Source organism: Astyanax mexicanus, unplaced genomic scaffold (assembly GCF_023375975.1).
Source record: "Astyanax mexicanus isolate ESR-SI-001 unplaced genomic scaffold, AstMex3_surface scaffold_31, whole genome shotgun sequence".
In the NCBI taxonomy this organism is placed as follows: domain Eukaryota; kingdom Metazoa; phylum Chordata; class Actinopteri; order Characiformes; family Acestrorhamphidae; genus Astyanax; species Astyanax mexicanus.
This window is the reverse complement of record NW_026040041.1, coordinates 4,812,682-4,827,517: the sequence shown is the minus strand read 5'-3', so window position 1 is coordinate 4,827,517 and position 14,836 is coordinate 4,812,682. Positions and strand designations below refer to the sequence as shown.

Below are 14,836 nucleotides of genomic sequence, written 5' to 3'. Positions count from 1 at the left end.
ACCACCTGGAAAACGTTAGCAACTGCCTAGCAACCACTTAGCAACTGCCTAGCAACCACTTGGAAAACGTTAGCAACTGCCTAGCAACCACTTAGCAACTGCCTAGCAACCACCTGGAAAACGTTAGCAACTGCCTAGCAACCACTTAGCAACCACCTGGAAAACGTTAGCAACTGCCTAGCAACCACTTAGCAACTGCCTAGCAACCACTTGGAAAACGTTAGCAACTGCCTAGCAACCACTTAGCAACTGCCTAGCAACCACCTGGAATACGTTAGCAACTGCCTAGCAACCACTTAGCAACCACCTGGAAAACGTTAGCAACTGCCTAGCAACCACTGAGCAACCACCTGGAAAACGTTAGCAACTGCCTAGCAACCACTTAGCAACTGCCTAGCAACCACCTGGAAAACGTTAGCAACTGCCTAGCAACCACTTAGCAACCACCTGGAAAACGTTAGCAACTGCCTAGCAACAACTTAGCAACTGCCTAGCAACCACCTGGAAAACGTTAGCAACTGCCTAGCAACCACTTAGCAACCACCTGGAAAACGTTAGCAACTGCCTAGCAACCACTTAGCAACTGCCTAGCAACCACCTGGAAAACGTTAGCAACTGCCTAGCAACCACTTAGCAACCACCTGGAAAACGTTAGCAACTGCCTAGCAACCACTTAGCAGCTGCCTAGCAACCACCTGGAATATGTTAGCAACTACCTAGCAACCACTTAGCAACCACCTGGAAAATGTTAGCAACTGCCTAGCAACCACTTAGCAACTGCCTAGCAACCACTTGGAAAACGTTAGCAACTGCCTAGCAACCACTTAGCAACTGCCTAGCAACCACCTGGAAAACGTTAGCAACTGCCTAGCAACCACTTAGCAACCACCTGGAAAACGAAAGCAACTGCCTAGCAACCACTTAGCAACACCTTAACAACCATTGGGAAAACGTTAGCAACTGCCTAGCAACCACTTTAGAAATGATAGCAACTGCCTAGCAACCACTTAGCACCACCTTAACAACCACTAGGAAAACGATAGCAACTGCCTAGCAACCACTTAGCAACCACTTTAGAAATGATAGCAACTGCCTAGCAACCACTTAGCAACACCTTAACAACCACTAGGAAAACGATAGCAACTGTCTAGCAACCACTTAGCAACCACTTTAGAAATGATAGCAACAACCTAGCATCACCCTAGCAACCACCTAGCAACACCTTAGCAACCACCTGTTATATGTTAGCAATTGCCTAGCAACCAGTTAGTAACAGCTTAGCAACCACCTGGAAAACATTAGCAATTGCCTAGCAACAGCTTAGCAACCTTTTCAGAAATGATAGCAACCGCCTAGCAACACATTAGCAATCAAAAGTTTAACCAAAAGTTTTACGATTTCAGCATTTAAACAAGCGTTTTTAGATTTCAGCGTTTAACGAAATGTTTTTAGATGTCAGCGTTTAATCAAAGGTTTTTAGATTTCAGCGTTTAACCAAATGTATTTAGATTTCATCGTTTAACCAAACGTTTTTAGATTTCAGCGTTTAATCAAACATTTTTAGATTTCAGCGTTTAACCAAACGTTTTTAGATTTCAGCGTTTAACCAAATGTTTTTAGATGTCAGCGTTTTTAGCATTTAGCGTTAACAGCATATCAATGACTCTTCACACTCTTCAGACGGAAAAAGCTTAGCAACCATTTTAACTTTTTAACGTTATTAGCGTTCTTTTCCAAGCCAACTTAAAGTTCGTTCACGAACTTTACCTTTTCTAGTTAAGTTGGCTTGGAAAAGCCAACTTATTGTTCTTCGTAATCTTCTTATTCCATTTTATTATTATTATTCTCTTCGCAAAATTTAATCACTATCTCCTCCTAGGGCTTTTAACGTAGAAACTCGAAACTTTACAGGATCGTCGGACCTATACCCGATTAGGTTGCTTGTGCTTTTTGAAGCGATATATCGTACGGTTTTCGTAAAAACTTCGTAAACGTACGCTTTTTTTTCCCATAGGAATGAATGGGGGAGAATTTTGAACGGCCGTGAACGTCACAATTTTTGAGATACGAAGACGTAATTCAGCTGGTCTATAAATCTTACCGCGTTCTTTCCGAAAATATGCTTTACGAAATGATGCGACGTATGGTTTTCGTACAATTGTCGTACGAAGTTTTCCCATAGAAATGAATGGGGGCCCAGAGTTCCATCTCGCACACGAGCAGCTCTGCGCACGGAACCCCTTCTCTCCCCTGCTCCTCCAGTACTGTGAGTGTATGGAGGAGCTGCTGTATGGAGCAGCTATCAGTCAAAAGTTTGGACACCCCGGCACCCCAGCCAGGGCTTAGCAACCACCTATTAACTGCTTAGCAACCACCTTAGCAACCACCTGGAAAACGTTAGCAACTGCCTAGCAACCACTTAGCAACCACTTTAGAAATTATAGCAACTGCTTAGCAACCAGTTAGCAACACCTTAGCAACCACCAGGAAAATGTTAGAAACTGCCTAGCTACAGCTTAGCAACCACTTTAGAAATGAAAGCAACTGCCTAGCAACCACTTAGCAACCACTTTAGAAATGAAAGCAACTGCCTAGCAACCACCTGGAAAACATTAGCAACTGCCTAGCAACCACTTAGCAACACCTTAGCAACCACCTGGAAAACGTTAGCAACTGCCTAGCAACCACTTAGCAACTGCCTAGCAACCACTTGGAAAACGTTAGCAACTGCCTAGCAACCACTTAGCAACTGCCTAGCAACCACCTGGAAAACGTTAGCAACTGCCTAGCAACCACTTAGCAACCACCTGGAAAACGTTAGCAACTGCCTAGCAACCACTTAGCAACTGCCTAGCAACCACTTAGCAACTGCCTAGCAACCACCTGGAATACGTTAGCAACTGCCTAGCAACCACTTAGCAACCACCTGGAAAACGTTAGCAACTGCCTAGCAACCACTGAGCAACCACCTGGAAAACGTTAGCAACTGCCTAGCAACCACTTAGCAACTGCCTAGCAACCACCTGGAAAACGTTAGCAACTGCCTAGCAACCACTTAGCAACCACCTGGAAAACGTTAGCAACTGCCTAGCAACCACTTAGCAACTGCCTAGCAACCACTTGGAAAACGTTAGCAACTGCCTAGCAACCACTTAGCAACTGCCTAGCAACCACCTGGAAAACGTTAGCAACTGCCTAGCAACCACTTAGCAACCACCTGGAAAACATTTTCAACTGCCTAGCAACCACTTAGCAGCTGCCTAGCAACCACCTGGAATATGTTAGCAACTACCTAGCAACCACTTAGCAACCACCTGGAAAATGTTAGCAACTGCCTAGCAACCACTTAGCAACTGCCTAGCAACCACTTGGAAAATGTTAGCAACTGCCTAGCAACCACTTAGCAACCACTTTAGAAATGATAGCAACTGCCTAGCAACCACTTAGCAACCACATGGAAAACGTTAGCAACTGCCTAGCAACCACTTTAGAAATGATAGCAACTGCCTAGCAACCACTTAGCAACACCTTAACAACCACTAGGAAAACGTTAGCAACTGCCTAGCAACGACTTAGCAACCACTTTAGAAGTGATAGCAACTGCCTAGCAACCACTTAGCAACCACATGGAAAACGTTAGCAACTGCCTAGCAACCACTTTAGAAACGATAGCAACTGCCTAGCAACCACTTAGCAACACCTTAGCAACCACCTGGAAAACGTTAGCAACTGCCTAGCAACCACTTAGCAACACCTTAGCAACCACCTGGAAAACGTTAGCAACTGCCTAGCAACCACTTAGCAACCACTTTAGAAATGATAGCAACTGCCTAGCAACCACTTACCAACACCTTAGCAACCATTAGGAAAACGTTAGCAACTGCCTAGCAACCACTTAGCAACCACTTTAGAAATGATAGCAACTGCCTAGCAACCACCTAGCAACACCTTAGCAACCACCTAGCAACACCTTAGCAACCACCTAGCAACACCGTAGCAACCACCCCAGATACCATAGCAACACCTTAGCAACCGCATAGCAACACCTTAGCAACCACCTAGCAACATCTTAGCAACCACCCCGGATACCATAGCAACACCTTAGCAACCACCTAGCAACCACCTAGAAACACCTTAGCAACCACCCCAGATACCATAGCAACACCTTAGCAGCCACCTAGCAACATCTTAGCAACCACCCCGGATACCATAGCAACACCTTAGCAACCACCTAGAAACACCTTAGCAACCACCCCAGATACCATAGAAACACCTTAGCAACCACCTAGCAACATCTTAGCAACCACCCCGGATACCATAGCAACACCTTAGCAACCACCTAGCAACCACTTAGAAACACCTTAGCAACCACCCCAGATACCATAGCAACACCTTAGCAACCACCTAGCAACACCCTAGCAACCGCATAGCAACACCTTAGCAACCACCTAGCAACATCTTAGCAACCACCCCGGATACCATAGCAACACCTTAGCAACCACCTAGCAACCACCTAGAAACACCTTAGCAACCACCCCGGATACCATAGCAACACCCTAGCAACCACGTAGCAACATCTTAGCAACCACCCCAGATACCATAGCAACACCTTAGTAACAACCTAGCAACACCCTAGCAACCACCTAGCAACACCTTAGCAACTACCTGGTATATGTTAGCAATTGCCTAGCAACCAGTTAGCAATAGCTTAACAACCACCTGGAAAACATTAGCAACTGCCTAGCAACAGCTTAGCAACCTTTTCAGAAATGATAGCAACTGCCTAGCAACACATTAGCAATCAAAAGTTTAACCAAAAGTTTTACGATTTCAGCATTTAAACAAGCGTTTTTAGATTTCATTGTTTAATCAAACGTTTTTAGATTTCAGCGTTTAACCAAACGTTTTTAGATTTCAGCGTTTAATCAAACGTTTTTAGATTTCAGCGTTTAACTAAATGTTTTTAGATTTCAGCGTTTAACCAAACGTTTTTAGATTTCAGCGTGTAATCAAACGTTTTTAGATTTCAGCATTTAACCAAATGTTTTTAGATTTCAGCGTTTAACCAAATGTTTTTAGATTTCAGCGTTTTTAGCATTTAGCGTTTAGCCAAATGTTAACAGCATATCAATGACTCTTCACACTCTTCAGACGGAAAAAGCTTAGCAACCATTTTAACTTTTTAACGTTATTAGCGTTCTTTTCCAAGCCAACTTAAAGTTCGTTCACGAACTTTACCTTTTCTAGTTATTATTATTATTCCGCGCTCAAAATTTAATCACTATCTCCTCCTAGGGCTTTTGACGTAGAACCACGAAATTTTGCAGTATCGTAGGACCTATACCCGAATAGGTTGCTTGTGCTTTTTTAAGAGATACATCGTACGGTTTTCGTAAAAACTTCGTAAACGTACGCTTTTTTTTCCCATAGGAAATGAATGGGGGACAACTTTGAACGACTGTGTAGGTAACAATTTTTGACATACAAAGACAAAAATCGGACGGTCTATAGAACTTACCGCGTTCTTTCCGAAAATTTTAACGTTTCGACGATACGTCGTACGGTTTTCGTACAAATGTCGTACGAAGTTTTCCCATAGAAATGAATGGGGGGCCCAGAGTTCCATCTCACACACGAGCAGCTCTGCGCACGGAACCCCTTCTCTCCCCTGCTCCTCCAGTACTGTGAGTGTATGGAGGAGCTGCTGTATGGAGCAGCTATCAGTCAAAAGTTTGGACACCCCGGCACCCCAGCCAGGGCTTAGCAACCACCTAATAACTGCTTAGCAACCACCTTAGCAACCACCTGGAAAACGTTAGCAACTGCCTAGCAACCACTTAGCAACACCTTAGCAACCACCTGGAAAACGTTAGCAACTGCCTAGCAACCACTGAGCAACCACCTGGAAAACGTTAGCAACTGCCTAGCAACCACTTAGCAACTGCCTAGCAACCACCTGGAATACGTTAGCAACTGCCTAGCAACCACTTAGCAACCACCTGGAAAACGTTAGCAACTGCCTAGCAACAACTTAGCAACTGCCTAGCAACCACCTGGAAAATGTTAGCAACTGCCTAGCAACCACTTAGCAACCACCTGGAAAACGTTAGCAACTGCCTAGCAACCACTTAGCAACTGCCTAGCAACCACTTGGAAAACGTTAGCAACTGCCTAGTAACCACTTAGCAACTGCCTAGCAACCACCTGGAAAACGTTAGCAACTGCCTAGCAACCACTTAGCAACCACCTGGAAAACGTTAGCAACTGCCTAGCAACCACTTAGCAACTGCCTAGCAACCACTTGGAAAACGTTAGCCACTGCCTAGCAACCTCTTAGCAACTGCCTAGCAACCACCTGGAATACGTTAGCAACTGCCTAGCAACCACTTAGCAACCACCTGGAAAACGTTAGCAACTGCCTAGCAACCACTGAGCAACCACCTGGAAAATGTTAGCAACTGCCTAGCAACCACTTAGCAACTGCCTAGCAACCACCTGGAATACGTTAGCAACTGCCTAGCAACCACTTAGCAACCACCTGGAAAACGTTAGCAACTGCCTAGCAACAACTTAGCAACTGCCTAGCAACCACCTGGAAAACGTTAGCAACTGCCTAGCAACCACTTAGCAACCACCTGGAAAACGTTAGCAACTGCCTAGCAACAACTTAGCAACTGCCTAGCAACCACCTGGAAAATGTTAGCAACTGCCTAGCAACCACTTAGCAACCACCTGGAAAACGTTAGCAACTGCCTAGCAACCACTTAGCAACTGCCTAGCAACCACTTGGAAAACGTTAGCAACTGCCTAGTAACCACTTAGCAACTGCCTAGCAACCACCTGGAAAACGTTAGCAACTGCCTAGCAACCACTTAGCAACCACCTGGAAAACGTTAGCAACTGCCTAGCAACCACTTAGCAACTGCCTAGCAACCACTTGGAAAACGTTAGCCACTGCCTAGCAACCTCTTAGCAACTGCCTAGCAACCACCTGGAATACGTTAGCAACTGCCTAGCAACCACTTAGCAACCACCTGGAAAACGTTAGCAACTGCCTAGCAACCACTGAGCAACCACCTGGAAAATGTTAGCAACTGCCTAGCAACCACTTAGCAACTGCCTAGCAACCACCTGGAATACGTTAGCAACTGCCTAGCAACCACTTAGCAACCACCTGGAAAACGTTAGCAACTGCCTAGCAACAACTTAGCAACTGCCTAGCAACCACCTGGAAAACGTTAGCAACTGCCTAGCAACCACTTAGCAACCACCTGGAAAATGTTAGCAACTGCCTAGCAACCACTTAGCAACTGCCTATTAACCACTTGGAAAACATAAGCAACTGCCTAGCAACCACTTAGCAACTGCCTAGCAACCACCTGGAAAACGTTAGCAACTGCCTAGCAACCACTTAGCAACCACCTGGAAAACGTTAGCAACTGCCTAGCAACCAATTAGCAGCTGCCTAGCAACCACCTGGAATATGTTAGCAACTACCTAGCAACCACTTAGCAACCACCTGGAAAATGTTAGCAACTGCCTAGCAACCACTTAGCAACTGCCTAGCAACCACTTGGAAAACGTTAGCAACTGCCTAGCAACCACTTAGCAACTGCCTAGCAACCACCTGGAAAACGTTAGCAACTGCCTAGCAACCACTTAGCAACCACCTGGAAAACGTTAGCAACTGCCTAGCAACCACTTAGCAACCACTTTAGAAACCAAAGCAACTGCCTAGCAACCACTTAGCAACACCTTAACAACCATTGGGAAAACGTTAGCAACTGCCTAGCAACCACTTTAGAAATGATAGCAACTGCCTAGCAACCACTTAGCAACACCTTAACAACCACTAGGAAAACGATAGCAACTGCCTAGCAACCACTTAGCAACCACTTTAGAAATGATAGCAACTGCCTAGCAACCACTTAGCAACACCTTAACAACCACTAGGAAAACGATAGCAACTGCCTAGCAACCACTTAGCAACCACTTTAGAAATGATTGCAACAACCTAGCAACACCCTAGCAACCACCTAGCAACACCTTAGCAACCACCTGTTATATGTTAGCAATTGCCTAGCAACCAGTTAGCAACAGCTTAGCAACCACCTGGAAAACATTAGCAATTGCCTAGCAACAGCTTAGCAACCTTTTCAGAAATGATAGCAACCGCCTAGCAACACATTAGCAATCAAAAGTTTAACCAAAAGTTTTACGATTTCAGCATTTAAACAAGCGTTTTTAGATTTCAGCGTTTAACCAAACGTTTTTAGATGTCAGCGTTTAATCAAGCGTTTTTAGATTTCAGCGTTTAACCAAACGTTTTTAGATGTCAGCGTTTAATCAAGCGTTTTTAGATTTCAGCGTGTAACCAAATGTTTTTAGATTTCATCGTTTAACCAAACGTTTTTAGATTTCAGCGTTTAATCAAACATTTTTAGATTTCAGCGTTTAACCAAATGTTTTTAGATTTCAGCGTTTAACCAAATGTTTTTAGATGTCAGCGTTTTTAGCATTTAGCGTTAACAGCATATCAATGACTCTTCACACTCTTCAGACAGAAAAAGCTTAGCAACCATTTTAACTTTTTAACGTTATTAGCGTTCTTTTCCAAGCCAACTTAAAGTTCGTTCACGAACTTTACCTTTTCTAGTTAAGTTGGCTTGGAAAAGCCAACTTATTGTTCTTCGTAATCTTCTTCTTATTATTATTATTATTATTCCGCGCTCAAAATTTAATCACTATCTCCTCCTAGGGCTTTTGACGTAGAACCACGAAATTTTGCAGTATCGTAGGACCTATACCCGAATAGGTTGCTTGTGCTTTTTTAAGCGATACATCGTACGGTTTTCGTAAAAACTTCGTAAACGTACGCATTTTTTTCCCATAGGAATGAATGGGGCCAAATTTTAAACGTCCGTAACCGCCACAATTTTTGAGATACGAACACCAAATTCGGCGAGCTTATAGATCTTATCGAGATCTTTAAATTAATAGGAGGTTGCGAAGTGATACGACGTACGGTTTTCGTACAATTGTCGTACGAAGTTTTCCCATAGAAATGAATGGGGGGCCCAGAGTTCCATCTCACACACGAGCAGCTCTGCGCACGGAACCCCTTCTCTCCCCTGCTCCTCCAGTACTGTGAGTGTATGGAGGAGCTGCTGTATGGAGCAGTTATCAGTCAAAAGTTTGGACACCCCGGCACCACAGCCAGGGCTTAGCAACCACCTAATAACTGCTTAGCAACCACCTTAGCAACCACCTGGAAAACGTTAGCAACTGCCTAGCAACCACTTAGCAACACCTTAGCAACCACCTGGAAAACGTTAGCAACTGCCTAGCAACCACTTAGCAACACCTTAGCAACCACCTGGAAAACGTTAGCAACTGCCTAGCAACCACTTAGCAACAACTTAGCAACCACTTTAGAAATTATAGCAACTGCCTAGCAACCAGTTAGCAACCACTTAGCAAACACCTGGAAAACGTTAGCAACTGCCTAGCAACCACTTAGCAACACCTTACCAACCACTAGGAAAACGTTAGCAACCACTTAGCAACCACCTTAGAAACGATAGCAACTGCCTAGCAACCACTTTAGAAATGATAGCAACAGCCTAGCAACCTCTTACCAACACCTTAGCAACCATTAGGAAAACGTTAGCAACTGCCTAGCAACCACTTAGCAACCACTTTAGAAATGATAGCAACTGCATAGCAACCACCTAGCAACACCTTAGCAACCACCCCAGATACCATAGCAACACCTTAGCAACCACCTAGCAACACCTTAGCAACCACCTAGCAACCACCTAGCAACACCTTAGCAACCACCCGGTTACCATAGCAACACCTTAGCAACCACCTAGCAATACCTTAGCAACCACCTAGCAACCACTTAGCAACCACCTAGCAACACCTTAGCAACCACCCCAGACACCATAGAAACACCTTAGCAACCACCTAGCAACACCTTAGCAACCACCTAGCAACCACCTAGCAACACCTTAGCAACCACCCCGGATACCATAGCAACACCTTAGCAACCGCATAGCAACACCTTAGCAACCACCTAGCAACATCTTAGCAACCACCCCGGATACCATAGCAACACCTTAGCAACCACCTAGCAACCACCTAGAAACACCTTAGCAACCACCCCAGATACCATAGCAACACCTAGCAACCACCTAGCGACACCTTAGCAACCACCCCGGATACCATAGCAACACCCTAGCAACCACGTAGCAACATCTTAGCAACCACCCCAGATACCATAGCAACACCTTAGCAACAACCTAGCAACACCCTAGCAACCACCTAGCAACACCTTAGCAACTACCTGGTATATGTTAGCAATTGCCTAGCAACCAGTTAGCAATAGCTTAGCAACCACCTGGAAAACATTAGCAACTGCCTAGCAACAGCTTAGCAACCTTTTCAGAAATGATAGCAACTGCCTAGCAACACATTAGCAATCAAAAGTACAACCAAAAGTTTTACAGTTTCAGCATTTAAACAAGCGTTTTTAGATTTCAGTGTTTAATCAAACGTTTTTAGATTTCAGTGTTTAACCAAACGTTTTTAGATTTCAGCGTTTAATCAAACGTTTTTAGATTTCAACGTTTAACTAAACGTTTTTAGATTTCAGCGTTTAACCAAACGTTTTTAGATTTCAGCGTTTAATCAAACGTTTTTAGATTTCAGCGTTTAACCAAATGTTTTTAGATTTCAGTGTTTAACCAAATGTTTTTAGATTTCAGCGTTTTTAGCATTTAGCGTTTAGCCAAAAGTTAACAGCATATCAATGACTCTTCACACTCTTCAGACGGAAAAAGCTTAGCAACCATTTTAACTTTTAAACGTTATTAGCGTTCTTTTCCAAGCCAACTTAAAGTTCGTTCACGAACTTTACCTTTTCTAGTTATTATTATTATTCCGCGCTCAAAATTTAATCGACTACTCCTCCTAGGGCTTTTGACGTAGAACCACGAAATTTTGCAGTATCGTAGGACCTATACCCGAATAGGTTGCTTGTGCTTTTTTAAGCGATACATCGTACGGTTTTCGTAAAAACTTCGTAAACGTGCGCTTTTTTTTCCCATAGGAAATGAATAGGGGACAACTTTGAACGTCTGTGTAGGTAACAATTTTTGACATACAAACACAAAAATCGGACGGTCTATAGAACTTAGCGCTTTCTTTCCGAAATTTTTAACGTTTCGACGATACGTCGTACGGTTTTCGTACAAATGTCGTACGAAGTTTTCCCATTGAAATGAATGGGGGGCCCAGAGTTCTAACTCACACACGAGCAGCTCTGCGCACGGAACCCCTTCTCTCCCCTGCTCCTCCAGTACTGTGAGTGTATGGAGGAGCTGCTGTATGGAGCAGCTATCAGTCAAAAGTTTGGACACCCCGGCACCCCAGCCAGGGTTTAGCAACCATCTATTAACTGTTTAGCAACCACCTGGAAAACGTTAGCAACTGCCTAGCAACCACTTAGCAACACCTTAGCAACCACCTGGAAAACGTTAGCAACTGCCTAGCAACCACTTAGCAACCACTTTAGAAATGATAGCAACTGCCTAGCAACCACTTTAGAAATGATAGCAACTGCCTAGCAACCACTTAGCAACCACATGGAAAACGTTAGCATTTGCCTAGCAACCACGTAGCAACCACTTTAGAAACGATAGCAACTGCCTAGCAACCACTTAGCAACACCTTAACAACCACTAGGAAAATGTTAGCAACTGCCTAGCAACCACTTAGCAACCACTTTAGAAATGATAGCAACTGCCTAGCAACCACTTAGCAACCACATGGAAAACGTTAGCAACTGCCTAGCAACCACTTAGCAACCACTTTAGAAATGATAGCAACTGCCTAGCAACCACTTAGCAACCACCTGGAAAACGTTAGCAACTGCCAAGCAAACACTTAGCAACCACTTTAGAAATGATAGCAACTGCCTACCAACCACTTAGCAACCACTTTAGAAATGATAGCAACTGCCTAGCAACCACTTAGCAACCACATGGAAAACGTTAGCAACTGCCTAGCAACCACGTAGCAACCACTTTAGAAACGATAGCAACTGCCTAGCAACCACTTAGCAACACCTTAACAACCACTAGGAAAACGTTAGCAACTGCCTAGCAACCACTTAGCAACCACTTTAGAAATGATAGCAACTGCCTAGCAACCACTTAGCAACCACATGGAAAACGTTAGCAACTGCCTAGCAACCACTTAGCAACCACTTTAGAAACGATAGCAACTGCCTAGCAACCACTTAGCAACACCTTAGCAACCACCTGGAAAACGTTAGCAACTGCCTAGCAACCACTTAGCAACCACTTTAGAAACGATAGCAACTGCCTAGCAACCACTTAGCAACACCTTAGCAACCACCTGGAAAACGTTAGCAACTGCCTAGCAACCACTTAGCAACCACGTGGAAAACGTTGGCAACTGCCTAGCAACCACTTAGCAACCACTTTAGAAATGATAGCAACTGCCTAGCAACCACTTAGCAACCACTTTAGAAATGATAGCAACTGCCTAGCAACCACTTAGCAACCACATGGAAAACGTTAGCAACTGCCTAGCAACCACTTAGCAACCACTTTAGAAACGATAGCAACTGCCTAGCAACCACTTAGCAACGCCTAAACAACCACTAGGAAAACGTTAGCAACTGCCTAGCAACCACTTAACAACCACTTTAGAAATGATAGCAACTGCCTAGCAACCACTTAGCAACACCTTAGCAACCACTAGGAAAACGTTAGCAACTGCCTAGCAACAGCTCAGCAACCACTTTAGAAACGATAGCAACTGCCTAGCAACCACTTTAGAAATTATAGGAACTGCCTAGCAACCAGTTAGCAAAACCTTAGCAACTACCTGGAAAACGTTAGCAACTGCCTAGCAACAGCTTAACAACCCCTTTAATAATGACAGCAACTGCCTAGCAACCAGTTAGCAATAGCTTAACAACCACCTGGAAAACATTAGCAACTGCCTAGCAATAGCTTAGCAACCTTTTCAGAAATGATAGCAACTGCCTAGCAACACATTAGCAATCAAAAGTTTAACCAAAAGTTTTACGATTTCAGCATTTAAACAAGCGTTTTTAGATTTCAGTGTTTAATCAAACGTTTTTAGATTTCAGCGTTTAACCAAACGTTTTTAGATTTCAGCGTTTAATCAAATGTTTTTAGATTTCAGCGTTTAACTAAATGTTTTTAGATTTCAGCGTTTAACCAAACATTTTTAGATTTCAGCGTTTAATCAAACGTTTTTAGATTTCAGCATTTAACCAAATGTTTTTAGATTTCAGCGTTTAACCAAATGTTTTTAGATTTCAGCGTTTTTAGCATTTAGCGTTTAGCCAAAAGTTAACAGCATATCAATGACTCTTCACACTCTTCAGACGGAAAAAGCTTAGCAACCATTTTAACTTTTTAACGTTATTAGCGTTCTTTTCCAAGCCAACTTAAAGTTCGTTCACGAACTTTGCCTTTTCTAGTTGTCATTACTGTTTTATGAATGTGTGATTATTGTGCATAATGTGATGGTACTTTGAAGTAAGAGTTCACAGAACATGTTAAAAGAAGTTCAATAAGGGTTATATTTAAACAAATACTTGACGTTATGTACTGAACAGACAACTATATAACTGTTAAGGTCGTATGGTTATATGTTTACACAAAGCTGTCATTTCTAAAAAATTGTACAATGTCAATTCATGAAGAAACTTTAATTCAATTCAATTCAATTTTATTTATATAGCGCTTTTTACAACAAAGGTTGTCACAAAGCAGCTTTACAGGAAAAACAGGTCCACGCCTCTTATGAGCAGCACCACAGAGATGCCAATTTTATGGTGACACAGTGGCAAGGAAAAACTCCCTTTAAGAGGAAGAAACCTTGGAAGGAACCAAGACTCAGTCAGAGGAACCCATCCTACTCGGGTTGACCCGCTCAGTACAAACAAATAACAAACAACAAACAAATAACAGAACAAAAACAGTACAGAGAATTAATGTGAACTATGGCTAATATAACAGGTACTAATTTATGAATATAAGAATGTGATGGGCACAAACTATAGAGCTATGGCTAATACAGAAACAGATACTGAGTGTGTTAATGGTAATCAGTGCAGGGTTGCAGAGCCGGAGAACGACACAGCGGGCAGTGGAGAGCCAGGCTGGGAACATCAGGAACAGGGCATCTCCATACATGTAAAAGAGATAGATAGAGAAAACAGAAAGGAAAGAAAGAGAAACAAAAAGCAGAAGTTAGAAGGGCTGTGTGATAATTCTGAGTAGAAGGACAGGGCTGATTCCTGAAAGCTGGAACCACAGACGGACGCATCCAGGAAGACCGGCCGGCCAGGCGTCTCAGCACATGTGAGAAAGATAGAGAGAGAGAACAGAGAGGGGAGGGAAGAAAAAGGGGTTAGAATGGTTTTATAAAACTCTGCTGGAGTGGGATGGGCACTGGTAGCAGCAGCTCAGGACATGGGGAGAGAAAAAGAAAGCAGATGATTAGGACAGGGTTTATATTTGCTGGATAAGCTGTAAGAGGAAGAAAATTGTATTAAAATTAAAAAAGGTTGAAGTTAGTGAACAGTTAAAATCACAATGTGATGATGTTGAACAGGAAAGATTAGAGTCACTTACAGGTGACAGTCAAGCTAACCTAGGAGTAGAGAAGATAGTAGTGGTAGAGCCTGCCCACACCACCTCAGAGACTGTTGAACCCAGAAAATCTTCACGTGAGAGAAAGTACACCACCAAAATGCTAGAATTGAAAG

General features: G+C 43.3%; 1 long non-coding RNA gene across 4 annotated transcripts in view; it reads right to left on the bottom strand.

The window, feature by feature from the left end:
* LOC125788881 (uncharacterized) overlaps nucleotides 1-13,170 on the bottom strand; it is a 44,152-nt gene extending 30,982 nt beyond the window's left edge. Inside the window, exons 1-4 of one of the 4 annotated variants that reach the window (XR_007429840.1) lie at nucleotides 13,056-13,170; nucleotides 10,186-10,442; nucleotides 4,328-4,415; nucleotides 4,101-4,165 (exon numbers count right to left, since the gene is read on the bottom strand). This is a non-coding gene — a long non-coding RNA (uncharacterized LOC125788881). The other 3 variants (XR_007429837.1, XR_007429839.1, XR_007429838.1) reach the window with 3 other exon arrangements.
* Nucleotides 13,171-14,836: the final 1,666 nt, after the last annotated feature.